This window comes from Protopterus annectens, chromosome 11.part0 (assembly GCF_019279795.1).
Source record: "Protopterus annectens isolate FY-2018-M chromosome 11.part0, PAN1.0, whole genome shotgun sequence".
Lineage (NCBI taxonomy): Eukaryota > Metazoa > Chordata > Ceratodontiformes > Protopteridae > Protopterus > Protopterus annectens.
This window is the reverse complement of record NC_056745.1, coordinates 1,008,451,921-1,008,467,515: the sequence shown is the minus strand read 5'-3', so window position 1 is coordinate 1,008,467,515 and position 15,595 is coordinate 1,008,451,921.

The following is a 15,595-nucleotide window of genomic DNA, read 5'->3' as shown; positions in this document are numbered from 1 at the left end:
AACATGGTACTGTTTTGCAAGGAGTTGAACAATTCCACAAATTCATCCAAGGTACCATCTCAAACAATCAACAAATCATCTATGTATCTGTAATAACCTTTATAGTTGCTAAAACTGGAAAACTTGAACACAAACTCTCTTTAGCAAAGACTCCACTGAGGCACTCTGAGAGGCTGGCATACAAAAGGGACAGGACACAGCAGCACTCAGAAAGGGCTCATTTTCACCTGAGGGGCAAGAGGTGGAACAAACGCAACAAACGGAAATGTGCCCTTGAGTTTGGTTGACAGGAATTGTTCTAAAGCCCATTTGGATTCATTTACAAGTACTGTTTCTATCACCTCTTATTTTGGCTTCAATAATTACAGTTTTACTAACGTGGTTAAAGGCCCTGAACATCACAAAGTTTTTCTGACAGGTTACAATTTTTTACCAAGTGGTAGAGCTAAAATTGAAGACATGTTAGTGGATTTAAAACTGTTTACCCATAAGTTAAACTTTGGTATTCTTTTTTATAACAATGAGTGCATTGACACAAACTGTAATAAGTTGCGAAGGAAAAGTGTAGCAACCCCCCCTTCACCCTGTTAACAGTGTTTTCAAAAAATCTTGTGAGAGGGAGATTTGAGAACTGTTGAATAGTAGGAGACACAGGAAATACTACAATATGTCTCATGATGAAAGATTCATTTAGAATAATATAATCAATGACAAAAGTATCAGGCGTATGAAGCCTGACAAGGGTGGGGTTTGGATATCATGGATGTGCGCGATTATTCTGGGTATTTATTCAACTTATTGAATGATGAGAATGTTTACAGAGAGGTGCCGATCAATAAAACTAATGTGGCTTACTGTGCAATCAAGATAGCACTTAATGAATTACTTTTGTTTTATCATATAGGCATCCACAAAATTCACTCTTGTTCATTGGAATCACTCTTACACCCTGTTGAGGCTGCAGGAGGATCAGTCACTGAATCCCTCACCAAATGCATTGATTTGAAACTTAAAAATCTTTTTGTCCCTTTCTCACATATCATCAGGGATTCATGGGACTTGGTCAATAAACTGAAATGCATACACCTGGGCAACAATGCTATTTTTGTGACATGTGACATCCAGAGTTTGTTTACTGTCATCCCAGGATGTGGGTTTGGATTGGTTTTGTAACATTTTGTCTAAATTTAGCACTCTTGATGCTAATGAGACACAGTTGATCCTGGAATTTATGGATATGGTAATGCACAATGATGTTTTGACATTTGGTGGAGAGTTTCTCAAGGAAGTATCAGGCTTTGCAATGGGGGCAGCATGTGCCTCCTTGTTTGCCATTGCTGTGTTGTTGTGGTGGGAGTTAGAGTTTGTGCTCAAGTTTTCCACTTTAAATACCAAGATGATTTTTTGACTGTTTGAGGTGACACCATGGATGAATTTGTGGAATTTTTCAACTCCTTGCAAAATAGTACCATGTTTCTCAAATTTACATCCACTACTAACAATGAAAAAATTAACTTTCTTTATATTGAAATCACCAAGTCACTTCATGGAAGATGCATGACACAGGTGTATAGGAAACCTGCTTTTTGCAATGCTTTCTTTTCTTTTAATAGTTGCCATCCCTTTTACCAAAAAAAGGAGTGGTCAAAAGTCAGTTGATTAGGGTCTTGAGGTTGACATGTGAAGAAAGGGTCTGCCTAGAATAATTTAAAGCTTTGAAGTCAATGTTTTTAAATAGAGGTTACCCTCTTCCTTTGTTAGAACAGCTGCAGAATGAAGTATGGGCTGAAAGACATGACCAATAATCCCCAATTATTATTTCTGGTCTTACACAGATGAATGGGGAGAGTAGGGTCAACACGGATCGACATTTTCCATCAAAAATGATGTGATTTTACACTATTCTATAGATGCTGGTGACATTCAAAATATTATCCACAACAAGTGCCATTTGCCGCAATGTAACAATGGCATCAAGAAGCATTTTTTTTCTCCCAGGTTCACGTTGAAAAATAGAAGAAATATTAAATTATTGTTGGACAAATCTGTACATGAATCACTTGGATCACCAATCAGTCACTAGAGGTTGTGGCCGTTGAACTCAATGTTCATATATTTGCACCAGTTATGACATGGTTTAGTCAACAAAGTTGAAGCAAATTAAGAATGGAGAAAAAGTTATTGTTGCTCTGGAAGAGTGGTTTATCTTTCTCTGTGTGACTCTTGTTCAATCTTCTATATAGGCAAAAATAAAAATTCACTTAACAAGAGGATTTATCAACATTTGTACAGTATTTGGCAGAAAGGCCACAAAAGACCCTTGGCTAGGTATTCCATCAGTTGCCCTGGGTTCAGACAATTTAAGTTTTTGGTACTAGAGCAGTTTAAATTGGCAGCTTTTTCCGTGGACTTCATGAACCACCTGCTACATCGGAAAATGTTTTGGCAGTTACACTTTGATGTGACTAACTTCCCCGATCTTAATGATAATATTTCAATTATTACTGATTTGAAAAAGAGATCAAGGAGTGTTTGAATGGCATTTGTTTTTTTATAGAACATGTTTTGGTTTGATTTACTGTTTGGTACAACTCACCATTCAGTTTTTATTGCTTCCATTGTCATTTACGTGACTGGTGGCTTGTGTGGGTGTGTATTAACAGCTGATAGTTTCAGAGTATTTAAAGAGAATTGGAGACAGCATTAGTGGTTCTGATGATGTCTATAGTGCTGAAAGCACTCAACCATTTTTTGTTTTGAGTTTATGAGTTTTATATACTAAAGTGTTCTTGCTTTGAGTTTGTTTTTTGGACGTTGTTTTTCTTTACAGTGCCATAATAACATAAACATAATCTTATCTGCAAGCTGCAACTAACTTGATAGTTCTGTGAATTACACCCACATTCTGATGTTGCAGTCAAGGTGGAAGGAGGTTCAGACTTACTCACAAGAACTACTGGGTTGGCAATGTTAAATGTTCTATGTATGAGTTTTAGAGAATGCCTTATCAGACTATGCAGATGCCACTGTGTACTGCCAGGAAAACCTGAAAGAAACTGTTATGTCATAGAGACAGCTGCAACATCATCAACAGGGCTTATAGGTGTATACTGATCTATTTTGTTTTTAAGACTGTAGCTGTTATCATTGAAAGGAGAAAAGAACTGCTGAAAGCTGGAGAAGATTAGCCAAAAAATGCCTAAAGAAAAACATTCCTTTTTTATTTAAATGCATTGTTGAAAAATGATGTCACTTAAAAAAATTTGTGATCATGTAAAATAATGTAATTATGAAGGCTTATGCAATATTATATTATTTAATAGTTTAGGTACCTGTTAAATTTAATGATGGGTGCATTTTATTTGTGTTTTGTTGTATGTTTTCACTGTCTACACTGTTAATTGATTGCTGTTTTCTACTTTTTTAATGCTTTGAGATCCAGTGCAAGGAGTTTCTATGTTTAGCTATATGTCCATGCTACTGTATCACAGTGTTTTATTTCTAATTATTATTATTAGTTGATGAATTACTGACTCGAGCTCACCCAGTGAATGTCAATGTCATTAGTGCCAATAATCTGAAAGAAGCCTTCTTTAATATTAAGCTACCAGAATATTTAGATTGTGAGCAAGAGGATAATTTTCAACAGGAAACCTATAAATCAGAAGGATTTGTTTTGCTTTATTTTTTTTATTTTGGCTGCCAGTTTATTGCCAAAAGCAAGCTATTATAATTATGCACAAGATCAAAACTAAGGAAACAGTTATTGAAAAAAAGGAACAATCTTTTTTATTTGAGTATACAACTTATTTAAGAAAGTGTTTTATATGTGCATGTGTACATACAGGCAAGCCTGCATCTGTGTGTGTGCGCGCACGAGCATGCGCGTGTGTGTGTATGTGTGTGTGTGTGTGTGTGTGTGTGTGTGTGTGTGTGTGTGTGTGTGTGTGTGTGTGTGTGAGTGTGTGTGTGTTTGAAATACAATGCATTTAACTAAATATTCAAAGTTATTGCCATAGAAAGAGCTATTTAAATGCACAATACAAAGTCTAAATAAATAAATTCATCAATAACAAAATGCAATATGAATTTTTTTTCGATTAAGAAGACTTTACAGTTAATGATCATTTGGATATTTTCTCATACAAATATGTCCTTAACTTACATTTATGGGAATTATTATTTAAATTTAAATACTGTATGCTATTGTGCGAAAAAACAATCTGCATTTTAATATATTACAGTGAATTTATAAGAATCATAGAAGTTATGTATAAATCCTGCAAATGTACAGATACTTCACTATATTACAAAAACACACTTTAATATAGATTGTGAGAGAAATACTTTTTGCAGTGCTTAAAAGTATAAACTTCCACAAAAAAAAATGCCAAGCTTGTCACAAATTAAAGATGTACTCCGCTCGCCTGGTTTATATGATTATTACTAAAGCAAAAAGAAAGCAGAAACATTAGTTTTCAGCGCAGTAATCACTTTAAACTTTGTTCCTTTAGATGGAACAGAAAATGCAGTAACATAATAAAGCTCAATATATTGCAATATGACATTGATTTATGCATGTGTTCCATTTCAGAACAATATGCTAATAACTTATTTAAATCAGGGCAATCTCATTTGCATATTCTAGAGTTTCCATATCCCTTAGAGATCCCTTATACTTCAAAGTAACTTGCAGTTGCATCTTTCCTATTTCAAGGATTCTTGTGCCTGTAGTGAAATTCATTACATGCCTCCTATTTTGAACACTTCATCTGAGCTTGTTATCTAAGTGAATTGTTAACCTTCTGTGTGGGTAGATGCAAAGACAGAATGGATTGGTTTGTGTCTAAGTGAAGCTCTGGAGTGTACAGTGCTCTTGATGTTGCTTTGGGAGTATGTCATTATTTGCATCCTAAACCATTTGCCAATAGCATTCTGTAATGTTTAGGTAATAATTAATATTTCTGGTGGTATGCACTTAGCAGCAGCACTGCAGGGGAACATGATCCCAAGAGCTATGGAAGGGTCATAGCCAATTAACACTTTAACATTGAAATTCAGAGACTCACACTCAAGCAAGTTATCAAAGTAAGACTTCTGTAGACATTATATATTATATACGAGTCTAGACAATTTATGTAAAATTTCCACACTTCCATTTTAGTCCAAAAACAGTCAGTCTATTATTGCTTTATGCAAAGCATCTTATTTTAAACAATTTCATATTCACTTATAAATATATTCCATAAAACACTAATTACTCTTTTACAGATTTGTCATTACAGCTACAGCAGTTCGGCTTATTTTGACAGTGACATCAGCAGTGAGATAAATTCCATTATACAAAGATCCCCATTAATATTCCAAAACGTGCACGCTGATTGGTCAGCGTGCATGTTGTAAATCAGACTTATACTAATGGAAAAAGGTCTGGTTGCCTGGACTTTTTCCATTAGTATAAGTCTTTTTTACAGCAGCAGAGAACACAAGATCTCCATTTCTTTTTAGACACTGTCTCGTTATGTTAAAGGAGTTTAACATAGCAAGACAGCATTAAAAAAAGTAACGGAGATCTCCCTTTCTCAGTTGCTTTTTTTAAAGCTGTCTCGTTATGTTAAATGGGTTTAACATAGCGAGACAGCTTTAAAAAAAGCAACGGAGATTCTCCATTGCTTTTTTTAAAGCTGTCTCGCTATGTTAAACTCCTTTAACATAGCGAGACACTTTGTAAAAAACAACGGAGAAAGGAAGATCTCCGTTACTTTTTTTAAAGCTGTCTCGCTATGTTAAACTCATTTAACATAGCGAGACAGTGTCTAAAAAGAAATGGAGATCTTATCTCTGTTGTTAAAGACTTATACTAATGGAAAAAGTCCAGGTGACCGGACTTTTTTCCATTAGTATAAGTCTGATTTACAACGTGCACGCTGACCAATCAGCGTGCACATTTTGGAATATTAATGGGGGGGGTCTTTGTATAATGGGATTTATCTCACTGCTGATGTCACTGGCAAAACAAGCCGAACTGCTGTAGCTGTAATGACAAATCTGTAAAAGAATAATTAGTGTTTTATGGAATATATTTATAAGTGAATATGAAATTGTTTAAAATAAGATGCTTTGCATAAAGCAATAATAGACTGTTTTTGGACTAAAATGGAAGTGTGGAAAATTTGCATAAATTGTCTAGACTCGTATATAATATATAATGTCTACAGAAGTCATGTCATAGATTTTAAAGAAAGCAATATGACAAAGGCAATATATTGCAAAAGGTTTAAATGCACTTACATTAGACTGAATGTGAAATATCAGATCAATTGTTTTCTGTTAAGTATTTGTTATTGATTCTGCAATATCCCGATCACTATTTTTAATGAGAACTCATATAACAACAGTAATAGTAATAATAATAATAATAATAATAATAATAATAATAATAGTAGTAGACTGATGGTTTTAAGGCATTGCATTTATTTTCTATGTAAAGTTGCATTCACCCCTACAGACCTATTTTGATGTATTAAAGTACCATGGAGGCATTTCTTCTACTCATTAGACAGCAGTACATATCCACTTCTTTTCAAATAAATCCTTTGTAATTACTGCCTTTGCTTTCTGTTTTAAATAATTTATATTAAGCATCTCAAACCAAGCTTTATTGTTACCATGTTTCAGTAGAAGAGGTAATTTTGTGAAGCATGATGTTTCTTCATTTAGCATTTGCTCTGTTTGTATATCCATATTAATACAGGAAATTTAGCTTCTACATGTGACAATTTTAGCTGGTTGTATAAATTGGAGAATTTGAGTCAGCTTGGTTTTCTGTTTTGTATTTTTTATGTAACTAAATGCTGATGAAATTATCAGAAGGCAGATGAAACATTATAAATATGTGAGAAATCCTGTGCTCCTATATATCTTTGATTGTCAGTCAGTTGTTAGAGAATGACATATGAGGTCTAATGGTAAGAAAGTAAAACACTATAGGTAGCAGTGTTTATTAACCATGGTGGGATTTCTTTTACTTTATTGAATTAGTTGGCTACTTTGCATTGAATTTATTGATATTGGTTAAGTTCATGCTTATTACACAGTTTGATTCTACTCACTGCAGTATGGAGTCACATTGGCCATAACAATTACAGATTTGTATGCATTGACATTAGAACAACAACCGCTGAGAGCACCCCATCAGTGCAGCACTTCAACACCTACCACAGTTTCAGGCCAACCACACTATATGAAAGCATTAAATACATCAGTGTCTCCATATTTCTAAAAAACACCAACTCCAGACTAGTTAGAAAGATACAACTTACCATCAACAAGACCCCATATCACAGCTAGGTTAAATATAGGACCCCATCTATGTCATCCTCAATCCATATCTTATACCTAACTACTATGGCATCCCTATACATTAAGCCAATACCATTCTCCTAGGGCACTTCAATTACCCTTCCATTAACTGTGAGATGTAAGCTTATTCTAACATGTATGTTCAGAGACTCAACAAACCATATCCTCCTGTTAGACCTACCTCATATTGACAAGACCATATGGGGTGTAAATATCTGCTCAAGAGATCTCAATCTTTTTTTCAACATAAATAGAACATGTAGGAGGGATAGATATATATCAAAGAGGATACCATTTCTTTAGAATTGGCCTCCATGCCACATAATGCAAAGCATTTCTCTTACACTATTAAAATGTAATCTGGATGAATGAATGGGTATCCACCCTTGCCACTCATGAATAGGGGCAATATGTAAACATTCTGCTCATCTCTGGGTTATTCATACTTAAAGTACAAGGACTAAACACTTTATGGGAATCCATAGCTAGGCTTCTAAAGATCCTCAAGGATCAATGGCCTAGAAACTGCGAACCTATGAACCTATGGTAGCACCTAACAGATTACTCTTAACATATATCTGTTTGAATTATAACAAAGATATGGATCTCACATGTTAAAACTACCTATGCAGTGGCATTACTTTCTCATTTAGTTGCCCATAAACACATCGTTTTACAATTTTTTTTAGAAGTACAACCAGCTTTATGCTTCAAGCCAGAAGAATCAAAAAACAGTTGTTTTAGATATACTGGCATGGTTGTGGGTCTATGTCATAACATCAAAGTGTCAAAACTTTGAATGTTATAACATCGAACTGGAAACCTTGAATACTGACAATATTGAAGCTGTGGAACATTGAATTCTTTCCCAGGGAAAAAATTTGGTGGGCCGTTTCCACGGATTCACTATTTCCTCCACTGTGGTGTGATCTCGGAGTTGGTATATTTAAGTAGGGTGGGGGGCGGGAGGCACAGCCCCCCAAAATTGGGGGGTTGGGGTGCAAAGCCCCCCACATTAGAAATAGCTTGTAGTGTTTGTGTGTTTCGTGTTTTGTACTGGAACAGCAATTATTTTCCCAGAGTAAAAATTCGCTGTTCTCAGTCTTCGGGGTTTTCAGCTTTTGTGGTTTTGGGTTCGATGTTATAACATTTGAAGTTTTGACACTTCAATGTTATGATACAGACCCCATGGTTGTCTATATGGTTAATTGAATTTCTAAAGGAAGTCATTGTACATAAATATATGTACACTACCAATGTAATTTAGTTAGTATATCATAATTAAGTTATATATGTTGACCGTTAAGTCTTTGCAGATGCAAAATAAAAAAAAAAATGAAATGCACACCATAATGGCTAACTTAGATCTGATTTTATTATTATCCTGAAAGTAAGCTAAGAACATATATTTTCATTCCAGATATGAGTAATTATATTATAGTTATGCCAAATAAATTACTTATTTTTGAAACTTGTACATGTAATTAAAAATACAATGGGTATATAATTATTGGTTCCAAAAAATGGTATTATGAATTAGGCCGGCTTAAACTTCTGGTAGTTAACACAAAATAATCGATCATTTGGCAGTTTTGGAGATGATTATTTATTTATTATTTATTTTATTTACCGAGAAAGTCCGGCTGGGTGGAAACCCATTTTCAGGGGAGGCCCAGAGAGAAAAGCTCCACAGTCAAGAAACAATATTTACATAAAATATAAAGCAAAATAAAGTGAATGTTACACTTGTACAAATAATTCAAAGTATAACAAAGAAAACATATATTCCGAGATACAAATAGTACCTGGCAGTGAGACAAGGATGCAAGGATACATACTGTTGTTCCTCATCTATGGAAATTTAAAGAAATTTTAACAAGATATTACAGTGAATATGTCATTGGTTTAATTAGGTTAAAAATAAATTATTTGAATATTATTATGGGATAGTAAATTGTTGGTATCACAGTATGTAGAGCATCAGGATGATAAAAAAAGAAAATTTTAAAGGAGAGTCCCATCAGTGGCAGTAAGATAGAGCAGAAAGTAGGTTAGCATGAAGAATTAGTGTTAGCTAACCAGGGCTGGAGCATGGACAGAATCATAAATTGAATAATTGGCTTTTGAGCAATTTTTTAAAGTAAGCGGTATGAGGTATAGATCTCATAGTTTGAGGGACAGTGTTCCAGATTTTGGCTGTATGATTTGAGTAAAGAGAGTCACCTGTAGTATTATTGGCTTTGGTTATTTTAACAGTAATTTATTAATGGAATTTAAGACATGATTGTTGGAATAAGGTGGTAGTAGTAAGTTTTGTAGGGCAGGGTTTTTTTCAGGTTGGCATAGTAGTTTATGAGCCATGGTGAGATTGGTATAAGATAGATGATGAGGTAATGCTAACCATGTTAGTTGTTTCAGGGCTAACCAGTGCTGGGATCTATATGGAGGGTTTGTGGTGAACTTTGATATTTTATTATAGCAAGCATCTAGTTTTCCTAGCTCTGTTTTCTTAAGATTGGTGAGTATGGTTGAAGCATAAAGGACAGTAGAGAGTAGATGTGTTTGCTCAATGGCTATTTTAGTGTTATTGGTTAGAAATTGTTTATTTCTGTATAGGGTGCCACGCTTTTTATGTACCTTCTTATTGTCTGTGATACCATGAATGTTGCATTTCAAGCTATTGTCAATAACAACACCTAGTAGTTTTGTTTGGGAAACAGGAGATAAAGAGGCATCACCTGCAGATGTGATATAGAATGCAGGAGGAGGTCTGTGGCTCTTGCGGGTTGGAAAACCATACGTTTGGTTTTGTTTAGATTGAGAATACGCTGTGAGTTGGAAAGCCAGGATTCCACTGTAGTAAAGGACTGTTGTGTTATTTCCTGAAGTTTTTGTAGGGAAGGAGCAGCACATACAAGAGTGCAGTCGTCTGCGTACTAGACCAGGGAAGCAAGATGGGTGGCAGTGTGAAGATTATTAGTGAAGATACTGAAGAGAAGGGAGCCTAGAATAGAACCTTGTGGAACACCCAGAGTGACAGGTAGTAGAGGAGATAGAGGTTCTGTTGCCATTTTACAGCTTGTTGGCAGCCAGCTAAATAATTTTGGTAGCGTGTAAGTATCGAGTGACTAAGGTTTATGTCTGACAGTACAGACAGAAGTTTGTAGTGAGAGACTGTGTCACCTTAGACAGATCTAGAAGGATAGCTGAAACTATTTTGCCTTCATCCCTATATTGATTAATGGTATTAGTAAAATTCAAAGGGCAGTTGTGGTGCTATAGGTGGGCCAAAATCCATGCTGTGATTTGGCTAGTAGATTGCTAGTTAAGAGATAGTTCAGAAGTTGTGAGTGTGTACATTTTTCCAGTATTTTGGAAAGTGGAGATGAAATAGCAATAGACCTATAACTGGAGAATTCAGTTGAGTTACCTCCTTTTTGTAAAGGAATTAAGTGTGAGATTTTACAGATAGTTGGAACTTGCTTTTCAGAGATGGATTGGTTGATAAGAATGGAAACGGGTTAGGGCACGGCATCAGCTGAAGCTTTAAGATATTCTGCTTGTAAGTTATCAGCTACTATGGTTGTTGGCTTAAGTTTTCTAAGTAATTTTTTTATCCTATCTTTTGGGACAGGATGAAATGAGAAGGTATTGTCATCCTTTTGACGTTAAAAGATCTGCTGGAGGAGGAGATCAGTTGTTTTCTTGTGAGTGATAGAATGGATTCAGTGAAATACGTGTTAAATTGTGCTGTGATGCTATGTAGACTATTTGAGGATGAAGGAGTTGGTGTTGAGACTTGCCCAGGATGTAGGATTTTTTTTATTGCAGACCAGAATTTTTGTGGATTGTTCTGATGTTTTATTTGAATGTAACAGTTTTTTTTTGTCTTTTTTAATGTCTTTTGGCTTTATTTCTGAGTTCTTGATATGATTTACAATTTGTCTGAGTTTTATTTATATGCCATAGCTCACAGGCCTTATCTCTTAGCTTGAGTAGTGCTTTTGTTTCCTTAATTAGCCATGGGTTATAATTTGACTTTGCTCTTTTTGTCCTAGGTGGTACTAATTAGTTCAATATATTGCGGAAAGTGGATTTGAAATAATCTACGGTGGCAAATTGTGGAAAATAGTTTAGAGGAGACCAGTTACACACTTTTAGAGTGGATATAAATATTTGAAGGTTAAAATTTCTTTTGTTTCGGAATTGTCAATAGATGGTTTCTTTAAACTGGTTAATACTCTGTCTAAATAAATAGGTTGGAAGGTGGTCATTGAGGCTATCAGGAAGACAGCCAGTTTGTAGAGAGTAGGAGGCTTGTTAGAATCCAATCAAGGATGGATTGCCCTTTTGATGTTTTATCTATTCTGTTAGGGTCTTGAATAATTTGTGTGAAGCTGTGAATATTGATATAGTTAGTAGAGTTTTCTGAGATAAAAGTTGACCAGTCATTATCAAAGTCTCCCATAATAATTGTTTCCTCATACAGAGTTCTTGATATCCAGGGAGGATGTGTCCTATAGTGGCAAGGTTGCTTCCAGGTGGAATATATGCTCCTGCTATGATTAAGTGCTTATTAGAGCTGAGTTTTAGTTTAGCAAATAGGATTTCACCATTGTTAAAGTTTGGGATGTTTTGGTCTGGGGTTTCAAGTATTAGGCTATCCTCATGTACTATGGCTATTCCACCTCCTTTCTTGCTTTTTCTGTCTAACTTATTCATGTTGTACCCTGGGGGAATAATTTCAGCGTTGTCAATATCTGGCTTCGGCCAGGTTTCTGTTAGTACTGGAATGTCTAGTGAGTAGAGTGAGTAGAGTGAGTAGGTGGTATGAAATTCCTGAACTTTATTAACAACATTTCTTAGAATTATATTTAGGAGTAGTATGTTGGACCCTTTCTGGGGTAGGTTAAGGATGCTCCGAGGTTGTAAGGTATGTGGGTTACAGAGTTCTGATGGGGTGGGATTGAGGCCAGAGTTTGGATGGATTTCACCGCTAAGTGCAAGTTGAGATACTATGTTTACCAGATGGTTTAGGAGTTTAGTTATGAATTTATCATACTTGAGGGAGATGTGAGGTAGAGTATTTACAGGGAGTAATGTATAAGTGGCTTGATAAATGCATGTAGTATTGCAGATGGTAGATGACATCAGTATGGTCATGGGTTTAGTCTGTAGTGGGAAAGAGAAAGTAGTGGTGTAGATGGTTATTGACATGGATAGATGAATTTAGTAGGAGGTTAGATGAGCAGGTAGTGAGGGGGGTTATGAAGACTGTACTATATAAGGGTATCATTTTGATTATAGTACTGTGCATATATATTAGAATAAGTTAAAGTAGAAGAAAAGGCAGTGTTTACTATTGATTCAATTTATCTGCTGTAGTAGTATAAAAAGACAGACATCTTATAAATAGTTCATATAAGTGCTAAAATAAAGTAAGTGTGAGGGGTGTAAGGGATGTATTATTGAAGGAGTTTTAGATAGGCAGGGATTGGATATTGAGTGCAGTGAGATAATGGGAGGTATGAGTTTGATTGGTGGTGTGTAAGTTGTGGGTGTGGTTTGATGAAAATAAATGTAGAAATGGCAGGGGTGGGAAGAACTTGCCCACAGCGTGTACAAAAAAAACTATCTAAATCAGAGGGATGGAAGGTATACTCAGGTAGACTGTGTTAAATTAGCTAATGTGCACTCTTAGTCACAGTGTTGTTTAAGATAACAGCAAAGTAAAAGTAATTAAGACATGGAGAGCTAGCTGATTTTGTACAAATCTGCGAACCAGACTGCTGAGCCCAAAACTGGTTTTCTATTTCTGAAAACTTTTAGGGGTGGGGGGAATTAGTACAGGGATATAAGAGAACTGAACAGCTGTTGTCCCTGGCTGTGTGTGAGCCAATTACTGAATTAATGCTACTTCAACAATACAAGGTTTCAGTAATGGAACACCTACACATTAACACTTGTAGGTACAGTCGTTTGCAGGTATTTACTTATGGGGTTCTGTTCGCACTATCACAGGGTGAAGTCCACTAGTCACAGTTCCAGTTGAGGGAAGGGAAACACAGTTTAGAAATTAATGTGCAACAAGTGATTCTCAGCACTTATAGATACAGTCTCTTGTAGGGAATAATTTATGAGGTCCTGTTCACACTATCAAAGGGTGAAGTCTACTAGTTGTGGTTCCAGTTGAGGGAAGGGAAACACAGTTCAGAAATGCATGTACAACAAGTGAACTGGCATGCACACAAGACTGAGGGACATGGGCAGCATGGATACAGATTTTAATTCTTTCTGAATTTTAGGTCTATACATATATCTAAGTTATTATAGCCATTACTTACATTTCACACAATGTATTGTATCTTTCTATCTATCTATCTATCTATCTATCTATCTATCTATCTATCTATCTATCTATCTATCTATCTGTCTACCTATCGATCTATCTATCTATCTCTCTAGATATATGATAAAACTTTACTTAGTTGAACATTTGGAATATAGAATGCCTTTTATGCTGGCAGAAGTGATTGAATACTCAGATGATTGCAGTCTGCTGACATTACTTTTTGCAAGATCAGGGTACATTGGAGACTGGGAATTTGCCCTTTCCCCACTGTTGTGTTATCATAGAATTGATGTATATAAGTAGCAGGGGGTGCAAGGGCTTCCTCACTGTAAACAGTTGTGTAGCTAGGGTGGGGCAAGAGGGACAACTGCAGTGGGGACAAAGGGTTGGGGGCATGGTGAGCCAATCCCAATCTTTCCTTAATGCAATACTGGCTTTTAAAAGTTGGGATTGCATTTGCTGTCAAACCTGAGAGATATAGTGCTCCATATGTGGTTCACACTGTGGAAAATAGTTTGCTACAGTTTAAAAGTTAAAAGAAAAGAAAAAGAAGAAAAAAAAACTAAGTGCTGTATTGCTCAGTCCAGGCAGGGTATAAATTTTAGCAACTCGTTGCTACATTTGTAGCAAGCAGTTTGCTGCATTTTAAAAAAAAGTTTTTTTTTTAACTAAAACATGTAGTGTTCCATGTATGCAGGGTTTAAACTGTGGCAACTGTTTGCTATATTTGTAGCAAGCATTTTGCTACAGTTTAAATGAAGATTTTTTTTAAACTAAAACAAGAGAGCTGTAGTGCTCTGTGCAGTTTGCTACAGTTTAAAAGAATATTTTATCACTTTTTAAATGAAATATGTTGAAGGAGGACTAGGAACATGGCATATAAACAGGAATTGAATGGATAGGTTGGGGTGAGGGGCTGTTCTGCATCTGATCACTTAATTGGTGTGTCAATAAAATGAAAATGACTTTTTATAGTTAAAAAGATAAATATAACACAACTGTAATGCCAATTGTTATTCATTTTTCATCGAAACAACTTGCAAAATTAGATTACAATTTCAAACTATGCTTTCTTCTTCCCATTTCTTTCAGAGAGGATGTGATGCAGTCAGTTCAGTCCAAGTTGTCATGTTAGCAACATATCTGGCACTTTTTTATCTGTTTCTGAATGCAACTGATTTACTAACATAATTTTGAAGTTTTGGTCATAGTAACTTTACTCACAGTGTCCTCTTACAAAATGGGGTCTACTTACCATGATAATAAATAAACAAAAGCAAATCAAAAATAAAGTGAATTATTATACTGGATGTTCGTAAGCTCACCTTATGCATCTGTTGTTAATTGCTTTTACACAGCAACCCCTAGATAATACCTTCTGGCCTTAAGAAAATACTTGAATGTTGCTATATTACTTGCAGTACTTGCTAATATTAAATAGAATCTTTATTTTAATGAATAGTTGCTCGGTAAGTGCCTTGTTAACAACATTTCTTAGTCTTAGTTAGATATTTTCCATTCTGTTTTAGGAATTGTTCCATGCAATTATCTATTCATTAGTACAACATTAAGGTGCAGCATCTTATAATCCATTAATCTCAGGTGATAAATGGTGTCCGTAGGTCCACTATGAATAACTGCATCTCAACTGACTGCCATGTGATTGTTAACCCAAATCTTCCAAAACCTTAACAGTTCACTAGTCAATACAGTGATATTACCAAGGTTGCAAAATACATTTTTTTGCAGAGGCAAATATCTTACATCCTTTTATACGAGGTCAAGTCCACTAATTTCCAAACACTATATATACCAACTCTGAGACTGTACACATTTGTAAAAGAAGGAGAAAGAGAACAACTCAACACCCACCTTCTTGCT